The sequence below is a fragment of the Leucopleurus acutus genome (genome assembly GCF_964270905.1).
Source record: "Leucopleurus acutus genome assembly, chromosome: 8".
Taxonomy (NCBI): Eukaryota; Metazoa; Chordata; class Mammalia; order Artiodactyla; family Delphinidae; genus Leucopleurus; species Leucopleurus acutus.
Window position 1 is genome coordinate 60,664,672 of NC_139151.1, and position 11,196 is coordinate 60,675,867.

Below are 11,196 nucleotides of genomic sequence, written 5' to 3' on the forward strand. Positions count from 1 at the left end.
TTTGCTCATGTATTCTGTTCCAGGGTAAGGAAGAGAGAGCATCACTAAGCTATGTATTGAGAGTTGTGACAGTTACACAGCTTTCATTCTCAAAGTTCTGAGAGCAGTCTTTGAAGAGAGATCAGGGGCTGGATGACAGAAATAATCAATAAACAGCCTATAATAGGAAAGACTTTCTTGAGCCAAATAGGACTGTAGCCCAGGAGACAGCCTCTCAGCTTCGAGAAACTGCTCAGTTGATGCATATTTCTGCATAGTCTTATATTCCTTGTTCTGATAAGGCATAAACATGATAGGGGGATGTTCCTTTAAAGTTTCAAAAGAGACAAACTGAGTATCTGTACAGTGAGACAGCAGGACCCTGGTGTCTGGGAAGGGAACCTTATTTTTGATGGAGTGTTAACATGGATGCCATAGGCAAGGAGTTATTTATCCTTATCTTGAAAATGGACATTCTTTAGCTTAATGGTTAAAGAGCATGTGCTGTGTGTTTGATAGGCCATGAATGAGTCTGTCTTAGTTCACAAAAAGTCAAGTTGAACCATGTATAAGCCAAAAAGACTTCCCCATACCTCAATATGTGAATATTTTCTCCATCAGGTTTATAATCATAACAGGTATTAGCTTTCCTCACAGGACTGACTTGTGCACATGAGTTGAAGATTTTTCAGTGGGAGTTACTATAGTTGCATTAGAATGGGCCCTGTGAGAAGCAGGTGCCAACATTAAATTAGATGTGTCAGAGGTATACATAGGGGAAATGCTCATGAAGGAAATGCTCATGAAGTAAGACAAAGAGGGATCCTGAGGCTGGAAGAGCCATGAAATCACAAGCAGATCTGATCCGAGAGGGAGGGAGGAAAGAAGACGAAGGTCTTAGGCTTTTGTGTATTTCTAAGAATACTTTGGCAAGGCTGCCTGTAAGTCTTGAGCCAAGGGAACTCATGAGAAATCCGGTCTCACACTCCAGTAGATTTGCCTTATTAGTGCTGTGCTCATCTATTGGTTGGAAGCCACTAGGGCTTAGCAATGCCATGAACTTGAGAGCACAATGATTGAGACTATCAGTCAAATATGCTCCTTGCAGTCCAATCTGAAAAGCATATTTTTTTATGGTCACCACATCCCTACTTGCCTTGCACAGATCTCCTTCAGATTTTAGGAGCAGCTCCACCATAGTTACTGTGGGCCTGTCTTGCTAAGGGCAAAATGGAAAGGAAGGAAGGATGAGCTCTACAGCCCCAGTTTCTGAAAGTTTGCTCAGATACAGCTGTTACTTCAGTTGATAGATTGCATCCTAAAGGATAGGACTCCAATTCTGTGAAGTGCTGCCTTTTGAACTGTGTTTTAGCTGTTTTTAGAAGACTGCTCTGGCATTCTATGGGTCCAACTCCTTCTGGTTGCTGAAACTGGTAATGCTACCAGTGGATCCCATGGTTATGAGCCCTGTCCTGCATATCCTTCTCTGAAGAGTGTCTATTCTTTCAGTACTATGTCAGATGGGATGTCCTGCCTATAATCAGTCATTCAGGAGGCCCTCAAAGAGAAGTGCTGGTCAAGGCTCTGTGGGAAAGAAAGGCAAATACATGCCCAGAATAGTATATGTCGTTGGTAGTGCAAACCACTGTACTTCCTAGGATTCAAGAGGCCCAGAGGAGTTGACTTGCCAGCAAGTGGCCTCCTTGAGGAATAACCCTATTATATCTGGGTTTCAGCATTGATGTCTATTGCTGACAGGCATTCAGAGGCAGCAGTCAACCTTGATCATGGGGCACCTACATGGCTGGGTCCACACGTAGTCTCCTTTGCTGCTACTGTTGCTCGTTCATAATGTTAAGTGGCAGTGATACTTGTACCGTAGTCTGGACCAAAAACAGCCTTCTTGCTTTGGGCCCACTCAAAGCTATACTTCCATGTCTTTGGGTATATGGACTAAAGCAAGATTCCTAAGTGAGGGATACATTCTCTTCAGAATCCAAGGTGGCAGGCATTATGCTTTCTATCTGGTAAAATATGTAAGATGAAGATCTTTTACTGATAATGATTTTTAACTATTGGCCCCCTAAAATTCACTGAAGTTCTAGGTTTTGAGTGTTAAGATTTGTCTCCTACCCTTTAAAGCATGTGTGTCTTACTAAGGCCTCTATTGTACTAAACACCTTTAGCTCATTTTGCCAGATCAACATGCCATCGATGGATGATGGTGGAGGTCCATAGGATGCCCAGTCATCTTTAAATTATGTTATGACACAGGAAGAGTTAACATGCCCTTGAGGCAAACCGTATATGAGAACTATTGTCCACCCCCTATTAATGGAAATTGTTTTTGGGATTTTATCACTAAGATGGAAAACAATACATTTGCCAAATTCTCCATGTACCTCTGCAGCATTTTTGACTCTTGGTGGAGAGAAGTGTTGGAGGTTATTTGGTCTTCCCAACTCTTTGGATCTTACCTCACAGGCCAGCAACACCACATGGAAGTTACTCAACCTACCAAGTACAATCATTCTAATTATTCATTAAGTGACTGAGAACTGACTTCCTCCAAAACTTCAATTACTAACTAGACTCTGCTACCCAGAGTAGAACCCCAACTCTAATAGAGGGACCACGATTATGCTTTTGATTTCTGGGTGTCAGGGTCAACTCAAACTTTAACCTTCAATGCCTTGGTATTCCCCTCTTTTTAGTATAAAATTGCCTGAGTAAATGGCCAAAGTTATCTTTTAGGAAGGTCTCAGGAAATCATCATGGTATATAATAGGCATGCTTTTTTCACAGTTCTTCCACTTAGGTATCCAGGTACCTCTTTAGTTACAGCCCTAGATATTAACACTGGCACAGGTCTGGGAACAGAGCAAGAGACTGACTTTATTGGAGTGACCATCCTCAGCCTCCTCATCCTCCATTCTTGCCTTGTTCTATGAATGGTAAGCAGAGCCTTGCTGGATGCCCATCTATTTTGGCCCTTGGGACACAATATCCTATTAACTATCTTTAACACTCCCTGTGGGCCAAGCCCCTTTGATTTTCACCAGTTTTTAGAGTAATTTCAACCCTCTGGCTTGTTAAGTGCTTCCATCTGGCCTCTGCTATGGCAAGGGGACCACAGCCGTGTGCTCACAGTAGGAGTGGGAGATGACACAGGCTTTGTAAAGGGGCAGCTGCAGGTGGATCATCAGAGGCAGGGGTCCAATGTGGAATACACCCGAGAAGAGGCCAGCTAGCCCCAAACATCCCACCATAGTATGAGAGAGCACTGTGGTATGATGGAGTGGGTCGTAGATGGCTATGTAGTGGTCAAAAGCCATGGCAAGGAAGATGCCTTACTCAACCGTGGCAAAGCAGTGGATGAGGAACATTTGCACCAAGGAGGCATCCAAGCCAATGTCAACAGCACCAAATTAGAAGATTCCCAGCAGTCTGGGAATAGTGGAAGTGGACAGAACCAGGTCAATGATAGCCTCTAGGCACAGGAAGAAGTACATGGGCTGGTGCAGGTAGTGCTCCACCATTACCAGCCAGAGTGGTGACATTCCCTTCCATGGCCACCAGGTATATGGAGCCAAAGGGGATGGAGAGCCAGATGTGCAGGGACTCCAATCCTGGAATGACAGTGAGCTGGAAGGAGCTGGGTGTCGAGCAGACATTATGAAAAGTGAGTGTGGCTAGTTATAAATGCACCTTCTCACCTGTGCCTCAAAATGCAGTAGGACTTTTTTCTGGAAATAAAAGGCAAGAATATTCTTAGGTCCTATAGTAAGGAATAGGTTGTTGACTAGATAAGATTCTATAAACATTCCTCAAAGTTACAGAATAATGTCACAAGTTATTACTATGTGAAGATATCTACAGATTTTTCAAGCACAAGCCAGAATACATATTTGAATGAAATGTATGAATATCTTTTTTGCAATATGACTCTCAAAGTAATGTTTTTGCATCAATGAAAGTGACCTAAGGTGGACAAGTAACTATTAAGTCATTTAACTCTTGTAGGTTGGCTATTAGGTATTTCTTAGAATCATATAAGCAGGATTCGGTGTGAGGGCTCCTTGATTAGAGATGCATTGATACTGAAAGATACAGTCTGGGACTCTAGATAGACCCCTGGGACTATCTAGACTCTATAGTAAGTCAAAGCTTAATCTTGGGGCCAGCATTAGCTATTGGATGAGCTGAAATATTTAATCTGCAGACCAAGATCACAAGGCAGATGCAAGCTGGTGAAGAAGACTCTCCGGGGGGTGGAACAAAAATGATTTCTGACAGGTGAGAGCTGATGATGGGAGCTCAGTTTGTGTCTGCCCAAAGGCAGATCCATGCAAGGGCTTACTGCTTTCTTGGAGGCTGAGTGAGGATAAGATTCTAGAAGCAGAGAGGGTTCTCCCCAGGAGGGAAAAAATATAATATTCATTGTAGAATAGCATGAAGCCTAGATGACCATTTGGCCAAAGAATCGGATTTGCTCAGAGTTCAGTGCAATTGGCTAATGGGGAGATGTATATTGAGAAAGACAACATGGAAATACTTTTATATTTTTTTAGGATCTAAAGGATCATGCCAGAATGTGTTCCTATATACAATAGAAGAATGTCAGGGGAATAAGTATGTAAGAAGCTTTGTCTTCTACATCTTGAGCCTAGTTGCTTTGGATATAGCAAAGTAGCCAGTATCTGGCCTTTAGAATTTTTCAGATCTGATTTCATATCTTGGCAGTAGGAGCTTGAGGCAAATTACTTTATCCCATTAGTTAAATACAACTGACCTCATTCTACAACAAAATTAAGTAGTGTGTCCTAGAGAAGTCATGAGGATTGAATGAGAAGGCAGTGTCTGAGGAACAGTAACCCTAAGCTTTAGCTCTTTAGACAGTTGAGACTTGCGTGTAAAACCAAAGATACATTCAGTAAACTTCAAGAAACGTTGGAATGTCTCTCTCCAGGTAGCCATGGTGCCAGGAGGATGGCAACTCGTGTAAGCTGTTTGTAGTGACTTTATCCCACAGAATCCCTCCACTTGAGCTGGGATTTTCCTCCATCTCAAGGTTCTCATAGATGACTATGAATGAGAATAGAGAAAGTGTTGGCAGAAGCAGGAAAAAGGGAAGGTGAAAAGGCTGAGTTACTGGGGCTGGGAAAGAAAGAGTGCACAGGAGTCAGCCTGTGATTGAGGTGAGGAGGTGGGGTGAGGCAAGGCTTTAGGCTGGGGGGACCCTGTCTTTGTTTCTTACCCTTTGTGTTGCCTATTCTCCATCTGTTCTCCATCTATTCCTCCAGATCTCTGTTCTCTGTCCCCAGAAGCTGACATTTATGGAGTACTGCTTTTCTTTTTCTCTCCAGTTTCTAGGTGGGCTCAGCCCATGTGATGCAGGAGATGAGAGGGTGAGACTAGCCATCAAGAACTTATTCCCCAGTCCCTTTCTGCCAGGCGCACTTGGCAGTGCTGTGATTTTCTACCAAAGACCACAGCTCCTGAAAAGTGACACCCCATCCCCCACACTTGTGTTCTGGCAACTGCATCTTGCCTTACCTGGTAGGCCTGAGTTAGGTGATGCTGCTCCCTGGGGTTAGTCCTGGGCCTCCACCATCCCTTGTCAGTTTCCTTAACCCTTCCCAGGCCTCTGTAGATGATCTCTTCAGTTGCCCCCTTGACCATGCCACTTCTTCTTTGGATATATCAGACCAGATCCCAATAGTGTACAGTCTTCACCAGTATCATCTCTTGAAAACCTGCCTGCTTCCTCACTAGGACACATTGGAAAGTGGACAACTTCACAGAACTAGTTCCAAAGGCAAAAGAGTTCTAATCTCATTGTGGTCAAATGCTAAATGATCTTTATCACGATTTTTAGATTTACAATAAAAGGGGACTTGTCTACTTCACTCCTACCTCCTAATTTACTGGCTCTCATAACTTGATGTTTTACCAAGCAAAGTGTAATCATGTGAAGAAATCTAGTTTCCCTCCAGAAAAGAGAGAGTCCTTAAATGGAAAAATCAGTGAGACTTGCCAAATGAATTTGTCTTCTGTTCTGATGCTTGTCTCCCTTACTGTGGTTACCTTCTTCCTATGTTAGTGGGGAAGCTGTTTGACTGTCTATCTTCCCTTCTGAAGTTATTTGAGTCCCATCACTACTGAGCCACACCCTGGGACAGTGGTTCCCTTCTAGGTTTGAGCAGAGAAGACACATTGTAGGATGATCTCACAGACCAAATTACATAAGAGGCTAAATCTATATCCAGTGAATTATGAGCATAAGAAATGTCTTCTCTCGAAAGTAGGCAGACCTCTACTACATCTCAGACCTTGTTAGATCCAAGCCAAATGTCCTCAGTCCTGTTAACTGGCCTCAAGCCCTGGAGAAGGTGGATTTGATTTTTATCCCTCTTTCCTTCCTCACACCTGACAACACACAGAGCTGTTTTCCTGATGGATGTTCCATCTACATTTCATCTCTTCCTCTTCCTCTCCATCTCCGGGAACGTACCATGAAACTGAAAGGGGTACTTACGACTGGAGGGATGCACTTCAGCTCCTGGATGGAGATGGATGAGCCTTGGGGTTAGCTTTACTGACTTCTATCCTTTCCCTAATATCGTAACACTCCTTAACTTATGCCTCCCTAGTCTGAATGGCAGCCCTTACTGCTTAAACACAGTAGAAGGAGGCTACGGCAGCTCCTGTTCAGTGGGGCTGTGAGTATATGCAATCAGAGCAGGACAGCTCCCACCTGAGCTATAGCCAAATATATTTGCGAATACAAACCACAATTCTTAGCATTTCACCCTGCTCACTACCTTTCTACATGGCTGAATTTTTCTTTTTCCCAAATGTGTCATGATCTTTTGCCCCTGATAATTACCGATGTTCTTTCCTGGTGTTGGAATAGCCTACTCATCTTCCTCTCCTGGCTAGTCCTTATACATGGCACATTGCCACAGCTTAGGTATCAACCTAAAGAGGCCTGTCTTTGTACTGCACACACATAGTACTCTGGATTGCTTGTTTACCTGCCTGTTTCCCTGAACAGAATATAAGTTTCATGAGAGTAGGGAGCATGTTTATCTCATTCTCTGTTGTAATACTTATGCTAGCACAGTGCCTGGCAATTGAAGAAGAATAAAATACATCGTGCCTTTTTAAAGCACCTGGAGGTATTTTGGAGGTTCCTGTATTGGCATTAGTGAACTAGAGGGCCTCTTCAGCCTCCTTGTGTATGGCTCTGTGTGGACTCCACCCTCTCTGTCTCCTTCCAAGAGAATTCCTTCCCTCTGGGTCTTAGAAACTTATATAGGAGCACAATCTAAAGTTGGTTGCCCAACTTTAAGTTCTTTCTTATAGGCTGGGAACACATACTGATGACCTTTGCTCCTTTTCTAGATCCTCCTTGTAAGATGTTCTTACCTGGGATGTGTAGTGTCAGCAAGAGCCTGGGGCTCTGCAAATGCCTCTGAGGCCTGGCACGTATAAGCATTCTGCTCAGGGGTAATTCCACTTGTAACCTTCCCACTATCTTAGTGGAGAAGGAAAATAGCAGTCTTTGTCCCAGAAGGATGGACACAGATTTTGAACACAGCTATCCGCAGCATGTTAGGGTTGGTCCAGAGAGGTCTAAGTCTATGGAGGACAGACCTGTTAATTGAGTCATGATCCCTTGGGTCCAAGTCCTGCTCTTGTTTGTTGTCTGGCCTCCCTGGAGTCTGCAGCTAGTCTAAGGACGCCAAGTAGAAATCAGAAAGGCCTTTCTAGAAGAGGGTTGAAGAATCTTCTTGGGATTAGAACTCAGCCTGGTTGTCAAACTTTAAGGAAGTTTGATACCCTTACAGCACTTGGAAGTGGTGGTAGAATCCTGAATTAACTTCAAGACAGACAAATAGCAATTACCTAAAAGTAAGATACTGCAGACTTTTCCCCTTGCTCTGGTTTACATTGTGAGGGAAGGACCCCATGGACTTGTGTGGAGCAGTGCATGTCCTTTACATCCTTCTGAACCTAAATTTCCCAACCTGAAATCCTGCTTTTTAGGAAGGGGAAAACCTGCTTTCTCAGTTTGACTTATCCCCTGGTGTGTCCTAATGGGCTTCTCATGGGTTGTGGGGCATCACACTTTAGGACATGTGACAAGACATGGCCTTTGAAGCTCCAGTGGCTTGAGGTTGCAAGCCAGCTCAGTGACATACCTACTGTGTAACCTTGAACAAGTTGTTTCACTTTCACTTCTTCAAGCATAAAGTGGGAATAATACCTATCTCTGGGTAGCTCTTATAATTGAGATACTATATACAAAGGGTCTAGTAAGGAAACTAACATACCAGGTGCTTAAATAGCATTGTTGTTACCATCACTGCTTTTTTGTTTCTTGGAGGGGTTAAACCTCGGAGAGACATTTTTAACTGTCTCTTTCAGACCAGGAGCCAATATGGTCAGGGCAGTGGCTATGAAGTAGAATCAATGAAGAAAGAATTTACTTTTTACTCTTACTCCCCTTTTAGAGGATTCTATTTCTATGGCACGTCAGGAAAAGCTAGGAACTTCTAGAAGCTTGCTCTCTGCTCCCCAATCTTAAACTTTACTTTCTATGTAAAACTGCTTGTAGTTGATTTGAAATATAGTGTTATTTCTTCCAAACCTGTGCACAGGTTATACCCTCAGCCCAGTAAAAGGAGGAATTTCATTCCATACAGATTCATATCTAGCTTTTGAAACTTTGGTTCAGTAATCTCCTTGTCCAGTTGATGAACTCTGCCTTTAGAGTTTAATGGATGAGCTATGTTTCTTTTGTACCTGACTCTCTTGCATGATATTTAGAAATAAGTATTCAATAAGTCAGTGCATTTGAATTTAATCATATTATAGCTTAAAGTAAGGCTTCTGCCTTTAATAATTAGATTTTTTTTAACATCTTTATTGGGGTATAATTGCTTTACAATGGTGTGTTAGTTTCTGCTTTATAACTAATAATTAGATTTTAAAGACCAACTCAGTACAACCTTTCTCAACTGATGGAAAGGTACAGAAGAGCATTAGAGATAAACATTTCCATAGACTATATCTTAAATATATATTAAATAAGATTTGTATTCAGCCTTGGAAGCAGAGATGAATCAGAAGCAAACTTTACCTGTGCTCATTCTAACACTGTCCAGGAGAGGGAATTCTAGCCCAAGGATGAGAAACCAATAGCAGACTGGGCTCTACAAAACAAAGGAAAACATCAACCTTGGTGTCACTAAATATCTTTTTAAAAAAATTTTATTTTATATTGGAGCATAGTTAATTAATGTTGTGTTAATTTCAGGTGTACAGCAAAGTGATTCAGTTATACATATATATGTATCTGTTTTTTTTCAAATTCTTTTCCCATTTAGGATATTACAGAATACTGAGCAGCGTTCCCTGTGCTATACAGTAGGACTTTGTTGGTTATCTACTTTAAACATAGCAGTGTGTACATGTCAGGCCCAAACTCCCAATCTATCCCTGCCCCACACCCTTCCTCCCTGGTAACCATAAGTTTGTTCACTAAGTCTATGAGTCTGTTTCTGTTTTGTACATAAGTTCATTTGTGTCATTATTTTTAGGTTTCGCATATAAGTGACATCTTTTTTTTTCTTAAGTGACATCTTATGATATTTGTCTTGCTCTGTCTGACTTACTTTATTAGTATGATAATCTCCAGGTTCATCCATGTTGCTGGAAATGGCATCATTTCATTCTTTTTTTTTGCTGAGTAATATTCCATTGTATATATGTACCACACCTTCTTTATGCATTCTTCTGTCAATGGACATTTAGGTTGCTTCCATGTCTTGGCTATTGTAAACAGTGTTGCAGTGAACATTGGGGTGCATGTATCCTTTTGAACCATGGTCTTCTATGGATATATGCCCAGGAGTGGGATTGCTGGATCATATGGTAACTCTAGTTTCTTAAGGAACCTCCTTGCTGTTCTCCATAGTGGCTATACCAAGTTACGTTCCCACCAACAGTGCAAGAGGGTTCCTTTTTCTCCACACCCCCTCCGGCATTTATCGTTTGTAGATTTTTTGATTATGGCCATTCGGACTGGTGTGAGGTGATATCTCATTGTAGTTTTGATTTGCATTTCTCTAATAATTAGTGATGTTGAGCATCTTTTCATGTGCCTGTTGGCCATCTGTATGTCTTCTTTGGAAAAATGTCTATTTAGGTCTTCTGCCCATTTTTTGATTGGGTTGTTTGTTTTCTTGAGCTGTTTGTAAATTTTGGAGACTAATCCCTTGTCAGTTGCATTGTTTGCAAATATTTTCTCCCATTCTGTGGATTGTCTTTTTGAAAACAAGTTCCACCAAATGAGATATTCAGAGATCAAAAACAACTTCTCTCTTCAACTCTTGCTGGATATCTGGGGTTCTCTGAGCCACAAAGGGTCTGATTAACTAACTTGAAATTCCTCAGGTTATCTTTATCCACACCTGTATATTGCAATATGCGTCAAATCTGAGGGATTTTCTGGTGGCCATGGGCACACCCCTTACACCTTATTGAAACTTCTGCTTCGGCACTTGCTTTCAGAGCCCTACCAGGATGCCCTCTCCATAATGCTCAACTCAAGCCTTATCTTCTAGGTCATTCATGTCCCACCCTGGATCTGTGGTGGGAATTGCATTTGCTGCTGGTGCTCAGATAGGATTGCCAGGCAGTAACATGCAGTGTATCTGCCTCTTCATTAGCCTTTTCTAGCACCATCTCTCTCTTCCTCAGTCAACAGGGTAGTTAGTACACTTTGAACATAGCCCTACTTGAGTTGTGGGTGGCAGAGATGGAGAATAAATTTCCTATCCTAGTAGGGTCATTCCAAAAAGTTGGCATATTTTTCCAATTAAACAAGTCTGATGTGAAAAGGGAGAGTGAAAATAAAGGGGGGTAGGAGAGTGTATCCACACAGATCCTGCTGCCTGATCTTGGGTATTTATTCCTCCAATGGGAATCTGCCTCAGTGGGAATTGCCCTACCTGAACAAGAGTGGCTCCCTGGCTGAATTGGGTGCCCTGTCAGGTACAGGAGGGAGAGATCGTCCCTCTTTCCTCCAGGTTGTTTTCTCCTCCTTCAGCTCCCACCAGAGTTGGTAGGAGTGTGTCAGCACTATGGGATCAAGGTCCCTGGCCCCTGCTTCCCCATTCTGCTCTCCATGCAACAGTGGCAGTGCTG

General features: G+C 42.5%; 1 pseudogene across 1 annotated transcript; it reads right to left on the reverse strand.

Moving 5' to 3' along the window:
- Positions 1-3,095: 3,095 nt before the first annotated feature.
- Positions 3,096-5,270, reverse strand: LOC309965458 (olfactory receptor 52M1-like; annotated as a pseudogene). The gene is made up of 2 exons: positions 5,237-5,270; positions 3,096-3,671 (listed from the first exon to the last, which is right to left on the reverse strand). The product of its transcript is annotated as an olfactory receptor 52M1-like (transcript).
- Positions 5,271-11,196: the final 5,926 nt, after the last annotated feature.